The sequence below is a fragment of the Silene latifolia genome, chromosome 1 (assembly GCF_048544455.1).
Source record: "Silene latifolia isolate original U9 population chromosome 1, ASM4854445v1, whole genome shotgun sequence".
In the NCBI taxonomy this organism is placed as follows: Eukaryota; Viridiplantae; Streptophyta; class Magnoliopsida; order Caryophyllales; family Caryophyllaceae; genus Silene; species Silene latifolia.
The window spans coordinates 107,266,576-107,278,990 of NC_133526.1; the positions used below are offsets into that span (position 1 = coordinate 107,266,576).

General features: G+C 40.8%; 1 non-coding gene across 1 annotated transcript; it reads right to left on the minus strand.

Moving 5' to 3' along the window:
- Positions 1–4,015: 4,015 nt before the first annotated feature.
- On the minus strand, positions 4,016–4,122 carry LOC141619561 (small nucleolar RNA R71). The gene has a single exon (XR_012531739.1). It is a non-coding gene; the product is annotated as a small nucleolar RNA R71 (small nucleolar RNA).
- Positions 4,123–12,415: the final 8,293 nt, after the last annotated feature.

The window sequence follows — 12,415 nt, forward strand, 5'->3', positions numbered from 1 at the left end:
TTCAAAGAGACAGATGAAACAATCATGAAGATGCAAGAAACATTGAACACGCTTTCAGCCACATGCTCCCAGTTCACTTTCCACCGAGATCCCCATGAAGATGGAAGTAGTGGAGGAGAAACGTCATTTGGGATGGTTTAGATGACTTTATATTACGTTTAAAGGATATTTTGATGGTTATAACATGCTTTGTAGTTGATGAACTTTTATGTTCGTAACGTAACACTTAAGTTATTTTCATTTATGAAAAACTTGAAATTTAGTACTATATTGCATTTTTTGTTTTGAATTGTGGCCTCCCGCTATGCGGTTGAGTGATGAGAATGGGCGTTTATTATTTTGAGCAGGAATTTGGGCAATTTGGCATGCTCTAAAATCAAGTCGATTTTGCTTAATTAAATACATGCTCCTACGGAATATTCGAAGTTTCCTACGAAAATCCGCGGTTAGAAACGTACAACAATGAACGACAATTAGTAATACGTTCCTACGGAATTTCCGTAGGACATTTAACTCCTACGACGGAATTGCGTAGGAACGTTATATTTATCAAATAATTCGTGAGATTTTAAAAATCGTAGGAAGGTCCGTAGGAAGAACTTTTACCGACAGAAAACCAGTCAGGCGGCCTCGTTTTTCCGACGAGAAATACCTACAACCCAATCCCTACGGAAAATCCGTAGGAACTCGCTTATTCCTACGATTTTTTGGTGTTTTCCAACGGAAACAGTCTGTAGGAAACAGCCTTATTTCTTGTAGTGAACCTAGAATAGAGTTTGAGTCAGTCAGGTGAGGTCTGGCCTAGTTAGGCTTGTGGTTGTCTAAGTTAGTCATGTCTAGCCTTGTCTAGGGTTCAAGCAAATCATGTCTTGTCTAGAACACGACCCAGTTGGGTCACCCAAGCTCACTCTAGGGTCCCAGTCATGCATGTCGACCAGTTGGTCCGAGTCGAAGCACAAAAAACGTCCCATGTAGACCACACTAGGCGTTTTTCACGGGCCCATGGACCATGTTTGGTTCAATCATGGGTTAGTCACACTGAGTCAGTGTCAAGTCTAAGTCAAGAAGTTAGTTTGAGTCGAGTCATAGTCCTAGTTAGGCCTAAGACCCCCCCCCCCCCTCCACACGTGAGATCCCTTACAAATGAGCCACCTAGCTTGTTTCCCGGGTCTAAGTATGTCATTGAGTCATGTTTAAGTCAACGGTCAAGTCTGTGAGTCAAGTCCTTAACTGTGCAGGTGGTTTTGGTTCAAGTATTGATTAGTTCGGGGTTTTTCTTGTAGAAAGGCCACCTCTGACAGAAAGCAATGGAAGCTCTAGTGACTAATATGATTGATACTTTGGAACAAGTAATGGCTCGTTTGACTGTTATTGAGACCAAGCTCGTCATGGAAGAACCAGTGACTCCTCCACCTACTGAATTTGAGAAAAGGCTTAAGTTGGTTGAATACCAAATAAAACTCTCCCAAGGGGAGAGCATCCATTTCGAAAATGCTAGGACCTATGCTTCAGTTTTGGATAAGTTACCTACCAATTTTGTGCTCACAGATGATGTGACCATAATTGGCGCATATTTAGCCCCCGAATTAGCCTTGTTCCCATGCTTTTTAGTGCCTATTTGGGTCATTTCTTATCTTTAGTTCTTTGTTTTGCATATTCTTTGAGATTTTGATCCCTTGGTAGGAAAGGAGTAAGAATCTTGCATTTTCATGGCAAAACGAGACTAAATTGATCGAATTCAATGACCAAGCATCAAGGAGAGACAAGATTAGAAGGCCTTTGTACATATTATAGTAGAAGAGCAAAGTTAAGAAAGGATCCTTGAGTCCCCAAGGAAATCCCCAAGGAATTTATGAAGAAAAGGGAAGAAAAGAAGAAGATTTGTTGCTGACTGACAATCCGAGCGGATTGTCACCAATCCGTCCGTCCCGCAGCAACACAATTCGAGCGGCTTTGCCTTAATCCGCTCGAATTCCCCCTCCACAATCCGTCCGGATTCCCCTGAATCCGCTCGGATTCCAACGCCAGAATCCGCCCGTCCCGACCCTATTCCGCCCGGATTCCAGCACAGCACGGATTGTCTTCTCCAAGCTACGAAGAAAGAAGCCCTTCTCTCGAAAAATACCGGCTCCTCCTTGCTGAATCTAAAAAGTGTAATTACTAGTTTAACCCTTATTTAACCCTAATGCATCCTCCCTAATTTCCACTATAAATACCCCATTAGTCTAATTAGAGGAGCATGTTCTTCTTATCAATAATTAGTGTAATTAATATCAATCAAATCTCTCTTTAATATTGTAATCAAGTATTAATCAAGTTTTAATCCAAGTTTTAGTTCTTTAATCTCTCTTTTGTTCATCCTTTATTTTGGGTAATTGAAGATTATTTGGGTTATTGTTGGGAGATTGACAACCTCTCAATCAAGCATTCAAGTACTTCTTTTATCTTTGCTTTATTATTGGAATCATTAGTAGGTATAATCTCTTAATCCCTTTTTAATTATTGTTAATTACTTTCATTTATTCATCATGTTTCATATTGTTGGTATGATTGACAACCTTGCTAGCATGATCAACATGATAATGAGTGAGTAGTCTCTTAGCTAGGGTTAATGGGTGATTAGGGGAAACCAACATGGGGAATGATTCATGCTTAAATTAATATGCTTTCATGTTTTATTTGCTTGCTTGTTTTGATCTCAACTCATGCACATGTTATATTTGATGAAATGCTAAGCCTATGAATCCTTGCATTTACTAAAATCTCCTATCTTTTCAATGAGACTTGTAAGACATAACCCAACTCGAGTCGCATTAGACCATGCATGTTGTTGAGTAGGGAAGATTAAGTCGACTTGTAGGTGTTGTACAATCTAATCGATTCGGCTCCGGGACCCAAACTTTCCTAGGATTGTAAGATATAACCCAACTCAATCCATCACAACAATAATTGCTTGCTTATAATTTGAGAACATGTTTGTATGATCATATCCCATGATTCCCCTATGATCCCATGATACCCTAGTGCCTTTAATCAATTCTTTACACCCCTTTAATTCATCTTGCTTGTTTATTTTCATTGCTATTTTAGTTTAGTGACCTTCTACATCAACCCAATTTGTGACACCCCTTTGACACCACTAGTTGCAATAGAAATCTCATTTCAATACCCGTCCCTTGGGATCCGACCTTTACTTGCCTCTTTACTAATTATAGAGTTGTTTGTGAAGCTATAAATTGTGTTTTGATTCGACCGTGACCCAACGACCACATCTTAATTTGTGAACACTTAGCGGGATCGCATCAAAAATGGCGCCGTTGCCGGGGACGGTGTTTGTTTGATTTAGATTTCTTTTTATTGTTATTAGTTGTGTCTTTCTTCGCCTTGAGGAAGTAAAACCCCTCAAGGTTTGTTCTAATTGTTTTCGAGTTGTTTGATATTTTGCATGTCAAGAAGGTTACAAGGTGATTTGTTACCTTTTGACCGTGAAATCGAAAGAACCTTGACGAATAATAGGAGACTTGTTAGGAGGAATTTAAGAGGTATTAGTGAAGTTGTTCAACCCACTAGTGAGTTTGTCAATCCTTTCGCAATAGAAGGAGAAGAAAACCCATTACACAATACCCCACAAAATCCACCTACAATGCCAAAATTCTCGTCACACTCCGTACCCACCGAGGAGAATCTACCAAATGGTACTCCTACACCGCAACATCTAACCGGAAATTTTATTGCCAAGTCTGCCTTCAGCCAATTAGTTGAGAGGAGCCAATTTGGGGGGATGCCTAGTGATGACCCTCATTCTCATATGGAAACCTTTTGCGACTATTGTGATGCTATTTCTCAAACGAGCGTGACTCAAGACCAAATTAGATGGGTCTTATTTCCTTTTTCCTTAATCGGCACCGCGAAGCAATGGTTGAAGGGCCTTGATAAGGCCACCCTTGGAATAGATTCTTGGAAGAAGTTGGCTCTAGATTTCTACAAAAAATTCTACCCACCGGAAAAGACTAACATGATAAGAGCTCAAATTACGGGTTTTAAGCAAAGGGATGAAGAGTCTTTGTATGAAGCTTGGGAGCGGTTCAAGGGAATTTGTCGCTCATCTCCTCACCATGGACTTAGCGAATGGTTTTTGGTACAACAATTTTGGAATGGTTTATATGAAGATTCTAGGAACATTCTCAATATGGGATCAAATGGAATGTTCACCGAAATTGATGACAATCAAACATGGAACAAAATTGAGGAAATGGCGGTCCATAACTCACAATATAGTAGACCTCGCAAGGCTACTAGAGGAGGAAAGCATGAAGTGGACTCCGTTACTCAATTGGGTGCTCAACTTAGTGCTCACATTGACACAATCAACTTGAAGTTTGAACAAGCTATGGCTAGACTTGAGGAAAACTCAAAATCATCAAAGCATCATGTTAATGCCATGACGGCATCCTCATCAATCCCAAGTGGGATATGTGATAATTGTGGAACTTTGGGACATGACCAAGGTGAATGTAGGGGAACAAATGAACAAGTGAATGCTTTCCAAGCATACAAGAGTGGTACCCCTTATTCCAACTTTTACAATGAAAACACCAAATTCCATCCAAATCTCTCATACAAAAGCCAAAATGTTCAAAACCCTCAAACAACATACACTCCACCACCCATGAGAAACCAAAATCAAAGACCCTTTTACAATCAAAACCAAGGTTACCAAAATCAAAATCCATACAATCACCAAAATGACCAAGGTTTTGATGTCCAAAAAGCGGTCCTCCAAATGCAAAAGAATCAACAAGAATTTTTCACTCAAATGCAAAAAGATAGCCAAGCAAAGGAAACCACCATCAACAACATTCTAGCTCACACCAAGATGTTGGAAACACAATTGACTCAACTAGCATCTTCAAGCTCACAAAGACAAAAGGGGCAATTACCACCTCAAAGTAATCCCCCTAGACATGAAAACGTTAGTGCCATTCACTTGAGAAGTGGTACAAGGTATGAAGCACCAAAGAAGCAAGTTGAGGATGAAGTTGTGGAAGCTAGTGAAAAGGAAGAAATTGTGCAAAACTCCAAAGATGGAGAATCATCAAAAGAAGAAAGTCCAAAGAAAAATGAAGACAAGGCCAAGGAGAAGGAGCCCATTGTGATTAGACTCCCTTTTCCAAGTCGTCAAGCCAAGCCCAAATTTGATGATCAACTTGGAAAATTCATGGAAATTGTGAAGAATTTGGAAGTCTCAATTCCTTTCACGGAATTAATCAATCACGTGCCGGCCTATGCGAAATACATGAAAGATATCCTCACAAAGAAGAAGTCGATCCAGAAGCTTGAGACTATCGCCTTCACTAAGGTGAGTAGTGCAATAATTCAAGGGAGTTCACCTCCAAAGTTAAAGGATCCGGGAAGCTTCTCAATACCGTGTACCATTGGCGACACAACGATCAACAAAGCCTTATGTGATCTAGGGGCTAGTGTGAGTGTCATGCCGTACTCGGTGAGTAAAAGGTTAGGGATGGGAGAGCTTAAATGCACCAACATCACACTCCAAATGGCCGATAGATCGACGAAGACACCGTTAGGGATATGGGAAGATGTCCCCGTGCGAATTGGGAAGTTTTTCATCCCGGTGGACTTTGTCATTGTTGATATGGAGGAAGATTCCAACATTCCAATCATCCTAGGAAGACCTTTCCTACACACCGCCGGTGCGGTGATTGATGTGAAACATGGTGAGCTCACTCTAGAAGTGGGAGATGAAAGCATAACTTTTAATCTTGACAAGACTATGAGAGCTCCTCGTTTGCATGAACCATGTTTCATGATTGATCATTATAGCCGAAAGGATGAGAGGAAGAAATCGGAACTCCAATGGAAGAAGAAAATTGAAGATGCTCCATTCAAAGAACAAGTGAATTGTGACAAGGAGAGCTTGCAAAGCTCATCAAAATCAACCAAGGAAGAAGAGGATGGCCTCATTGGCCAAGAGAAGAAATTGGGAGAGTTGTCTCCATCTAAGCAAGAGATTTTCAATGATCAACTTAATGAAGTTTGTGGTCTTTGGGACGACGAATTTGAAGGGATTTTTAATCCCTACATTGGTAATGCCATCGATCAAGACCAACAAGGGCCAAGGTCTATTGAGAACCTCTACCATGATAATGAACAAGCTTTTGATTACTTTTTCAAGGTGTTGAGCAACATCAACAACACCTTGGACATGCCCCCTTGACATCTCATCAATAATGAGAGTTTGGTGGAGTCCTCCCTAAACCACCACTTGTAAATATTTCTAACTCCCTAACTTACATTTCAATTCTTGTATTGCATTTTTTTGTCATCTTTGGATTTTTATTTACTTTAATCAAAATAATTGTCATGTTTGAGAGAAGTGAGGGAGGGACTAACAATTTCAATTGATGTGTAGTGCTTTTAGCTTAGTGTGGGGATGGCTATTGCCTAGGCTATCCATGCCTTAGTAGTGCCCCCACAATGACGAACACAAGACTTGAAGAAAGAATGGAAGAATGGTATGGGAAATGCAGTGTGCACGGATGGAACTGAATCCGTGTACACAAGGGAAGAATCCGAGCGGATTCCTGAGAATCCGCCCGTCTTTAGTAATCCGAGCGTATTGCAGAAAAGACGCCCGTCTTGAACTGAGATGAATTTTGAAAATTTCTTGACTGTGACTGAATCCGGGCGTCCTATGAAGAATCCGCCCGTCTTGAAGAATCCGCCCGTCTTGTAAGAAAGACGTCCGTCTTTGCAGCTGAGGAAAACAAGCAAAATTTTCTGGACTGAAATCCGTCTGTCTTTAAGCAAATCCGCCCGTCCCGTGTTCAGCAAATCCGAGCGGATTATCACCAATCCGCCCGTCTTTAGGCGAGATTTGTAAAGCCCAGAAAGAGCAGAATCCGCACGGATTACCCCTGCAGATTCGAAAATTTCGGTCTCTTTAAAACCCCTCCCACCTTCATTCATTCATTCATTCATTCATAAACACTACCCACAACATCAAAACCCTCATCCTCTCCATCACAAAAACAAAAACCCTCAACAACATTCACCAAATACAAATCAAACCATCCCTCCAACAACAAATCAATCACTCCTTCTTCAACAAAAATCAAAACCAAGCACAAAATCTTCAACCTTTGAGTCGATTTTTGATTTCATAAAGGCAAAGCCTTTCACCTTCAAATCGATTTGGGCATACTACAAATTGAAGATTTTTCATTCTTTTCTTGGTTAGTTCGTCAATGGCAAGGACTAAGGGAGCAACAAAGGCACCAAAGGCTAAGGCACTCTCACAAAGGCAAAAGGCTCTTCAAACAAAGAAATCATTGGCTATGGTGGTAGCAACACCAAACTTGGAAGTGCAACAACAACAACAACCTTCTATGGGAGCAACAACACCTTCTACTCCGGTAATTGATCAACTTTTGCATTATCCGGAGGTAACTTTTATTTCCGATACCCATAGAAATACCTTTGTCAAGTTTGCTATGAAGTCATTACAAGCCACCAAATTCATATGTAAAGATACCTTAGAAAAATTGGGTGTTCTTGAGCAAACTAGAGCCTTTTTCAATGCCATGGGGTTGAAGAAATTGTTTGAAACAAGGGAATTGACATACCCCTCCCTTACCTTGGAATTTTTAAGTTCCTTGAATGTCACCAAAGTTGAGAATAGGGAGAATCTTGAGTTTCGTCTAGCGAATGTTAGTAGACGCATTACCTTTAGGGAATTGGGTGAAATTTTGGGTCTTAGTGATGAACCGAGTTATTTTAAGAGTTATGGAAAGTATGACCCCGAACCTCTTTGGGAGGCAATCTCCGGGAAGAAATTTGAGGATTTTCATGCAAGTCGTGCTCTTTTGGTCCACCATCCGGGCATAAGAGTATGGCACAAGGTCGTGGGTAACACCATAATTGCTAGGAAAGATACCAACCATTTCACAAGACTTGATTTTATTCTCCTTGAATCGGCTTTGAATATCGGAAGAGTACACACCAAGCCTTACAATTCTTTGAGGCTCTTGGTAGATAGATGGCTCAACATTGATTGTGGGAAGAAGGGCACGACCGTTATTGTCAATGGCGGCCAAGTCACTATCCTAGCCAAGCACTTTGATCCTAACTTCAATAAGGATAACAAGTACAAAGCAAAGGAGGGTGGCCATCTTGTTGATATGCATACTATGATTCACAAGTTCAAGTGGGTTGCCCATAACCCCCTTGACACTAAGTATGGATGGCTCACTAGTGAAGCTAGATCGTTCACCTTGCCTTCGAAGATTTGTCGTCTAAGCGTCCACCGGACCAATTATCTACTTCCCCTTTCCAAAGAGGCCGAGTATATCATTCAACAACAAAAGGGTGATCTTGAAATGCCCTCCTTTTCCATTGTCATACCACCTTACCCCTTTAAGTATGAAGAGTTCAAGCCGGAAGGAGTTGAAGTTGGGAAAGACTATGTGACTCTTCTCATGCAAGCAATGCACAAGCAAGCCTATGAATATCGGAAAAATGCCTACTTGGCTCAATATCCACCCCTCCTACACTTAGCTAGGCAAGGACTACTTGATCCATCTTGTCCTTTGCCTAGTTGGGCGGATAGAGAAGTCCTATTTCCGGGTGCATCTAGGGTCGTTTTGGGTGACAATGAGGTTGTTGGAAATGATGAAGAAGTTGATGATAATATTGAAGAAGAAGCAAGTGAAGAAGAAAAGGATGGTGAAGATGATGATGAGGAAGATGAGGAAGAAAGTGAAGAAGCAAATGACAAGGGAAGTGGCAATGTGACCACTTCTAATGAGGGAAGTGATGGTGATAGCATGATGGAAGATTAGCAAGCCTTGGAGACTCCTACCCTCTCATGGTTTGTCTATTTCTCTCCTTGTATTTTATATAATTTTGATCTTTGTTGGAGTAGTCCTAGCCCCATTAGAGGACTCACACCTCGGTACCATTGAGGTGTTCTCATTTTATTGTTCCCATTTTCAAAATCCAAAATGACAAATTAGTTTCATGCATAGCATAGTGTGTGCATGAACTACACCCATCCTTGGACATTAGCAATAGTGTCTCACTCGGTTTGGGGAAGTTAATGCATACACAACGGGAGGTAATCTAAATTATCCTCTCCGTCATAACAAAAACCATGCATCATGTAGTGTAGCTTAGTGTAGATTGCATTTAGTATAGAAATCATGCATCATCTTTGCATAATTTCCATCATTTTGGCCATTGAGGACAATGTCCATATTAGTGTGGGGATGGGAATTCTAACATTTAACTTCTATTCAAAAACTCAAAAAAAATTGTAAAATCTCAAAAATCATAAAAAGTTGAAAATTGAAAACCAAAAAACATGTTTATTTCCTTTTGAAGTCTTGTATATATTGTCTTGTATATATTGTGTTTGTTCTATTCTTGTTCACATTGATTGACTACGCCACATCCGAGACATGAGGATATTGAAGACCGCATGGTATGATCTTTCCAATCTCCTTTTTCCTCTTTATATTAATGACTATGTGGCTTTATTTTGATTGATGCGGTAAAAACAATGTGAACTTAGGACTTGCATCTAGTTTATATGTCATATTAGTTGATAGAATCACTTGCATTAGGATGTTTATATTAGTTGCATCATGGCATGTAGTTGCATGTTAGAAATGTTTTGAAAAATGCCTATTTAGGAACTTTGATACCAAACGAAGATTTAGTAAGCATGATTCTTAGAAGTGAACGATTCGATCCATCTACCCTCATCACCGATGTAGATCCTCAAAGGACTACCGCGGGATGGGGGAAAACCGTCAAATGGACCGACAATAAAGGGTTACTCTTCAAGTTGACAACTGTAGAAGGCGAAATATTTGTGCCAGATGCTGATTCCGAGTCTGAGTCTGAGTTCGAGTCTGATGAGAGTCCTGGGATCGAGTCTAAGGATTCAGTTGTCGAAGCCACCCGCTCCCCAGTCTTTCCTTCCGTTGTACCCTCTCCAAATTCTGGTATTCCGCGGCCTGTCTCTAGTATCTCCGTCGTTCCACCGCTGACCTCTGATCAGTTGGCCCAAATGTTAGCGCACTTCGCGCAATTTTAAATCAATAATAATATGAACCAATTTGCTTACGACTTATTTTATTTACATTGCAATTCAATTTTTAAAAATAATTGTTTTAATAGGCACATTGAGAATTAGGTCGAAATCGAACAGGAAGAAGAAGAGGAGGAGGTGGAACCGCCTCCGCAATAGATAAAGGGTTGGAGGAATACGACCAGAGAAGCTCATTAATCGAATATACCGAAACCATTAACGTTGGAACCTTAGAAGAACCACAGGAACTTAAGATAGGAACTACCTTAGATCCCGCAGAGAAAAATGAGTTTGTCGATCTTCTAGGTGAGTTCAAAGATGTGTTTGCATGGTCTTACAAAGACATGTCGGGAATTGATAGGGAAATTGTAGAGCATAAAATCCCGATCAAACCAGGGTTTAAACTAGTAAAGCAGAAGCTACGCAGAATGCGTTCGGAGTCGTCTTTAAAGGTCAAAGAAGAAATTGATAAACAGTTCAAAGCAGGGTTCATTAAGGTTTCAGAGTATTCGGATTGGGTTGCCAATGTAGTGCCAGTGCCAAAAAAGGATGGTAAAGTATGCGTGTGCGTGAACTTTCGGGATCTGAACAAAGCTAGTCCGAAGGACGATTTTCCGTTACCTCACATCGATATCTTGGTTGACAATACCGCAAATCATGCATTGCTGTCCTTCATGGATGGATATGCCGGTTACAATCAGATAAAAATGGCTGAGGAAGATATGCATAAGACAGCATTTACGTCATAATGAGGAACCTATTATTACACAATAATGCCTTTCAGTTTGATAAATGCCGAGGCGACATTCAAGACAACAGAGACGACGTTGCTACATGATATGATGTATAAAGAAGTTGAATTTTAAATCGATGACATGATAGTTAAGTCAAAGGAACGCAGTGGCCATCTTGGGGCGCTGCGAAAATTCTTTGAAAGATTGCGAAAGTACAACATGAGACTGAATCCGCAGAAGTGTGCTTTCGGGGTCACCTCTGGCAGGCTTTAGGGCCACATCGTTAGCCACCATGGCATCGAAGTTGACCCATCAAAGATCAAAGCCATTATGGAAATGCCCCATCCCGAGACCGAGAAAGAAATTTGAGGTTTCCTGGGAAGAGTTCAATATATAAGCCGTGTCGTCACGAAGTTGAAAATGATTGGTGAGCCGATCTTTAAGAAGTTAAAGGTCGGAGAACATTTTATATGGGATGACGAGTGTCAGGCCACATTCGATAAAATAAAGGAAGTGTTGTCTTCCCCTCCAGTTCTAAGCCCACCTGTAGCCGGGCTACCATTATCGTTGTATCTAACTATTGCAGGTACTGCAATGGGGGCTATGTTAGCCCAAATAGTTGACAAGGAAGAAAGGGCCATTTACTACAATAGTAAAAAGTTCTTAGATTATGAAGTAAAGTATACACCTCTTGAAAAGACGTGTTTGGCCTTAGTTTGGGCAACAAAGAAATTGAGATATTACATTTTTAGCTACAGTGTGAGTGTCTTCTCCAAGATGGATCCAATTAAGTACTTGTTCGAAAAACCAGTGCTAAATGGAAGAATGTCGAGATGTACCCTCATGTTATCCGAGTTCGATGTCAAGTAAGTACCTTTGAAAGTGATCAAAGGAAGGGCAGTCGCCGATTTCCTCGCCGAAAACCCAATCAAAGAAACAGAAGTTTTCGAGACTTGGTCATTTATCGACGAAGACGTGGTACACGTCGAGAATGACGCATGGGATTTGTATTTCGATGAAGCATCGAACTACATGGGATATGGAGTGGGAATTCTTCTTATCTCGCCAAACAGGTGAACACGTGCCCGTGTCCATCAAGCTAGATTTCAATGTCACGAACAATGCCGCTGAATGTGAAGCATGCCTGCTTGTTTTACGCGGCGCTTTAGACATAGGTGTGAAGAAGTTGTTAGTACATGGAGATTCGTCCCTTGTGATAAATCAAGTCGGTGGGTTATGGAAAATTAAGAGTCAAAGTTTGGCCCCATATCAAACCAGAATCGAAGAATTGGGAAAGCACTTTGAGGATATTCAATATGTTCACCTCCCGAGAGAGGAATATCAGATCGCAGATGCGTTGTCCAAGCTAGCTGCCTTGATTAACATTCCAGACCACATAGACATTATGCCAATATGTGTCGAACGATGATCGTCACCTGGCTATGTAAATGCAATCGATGATGCCAAGGAAGGTGAAACCGAACCCTGGTACACAACCATTTTGAAATTCAAGGAAACAAGAGAGTATCCTCCCAACCTTCATACGCGTGGGAATCGCGCTCTGTGA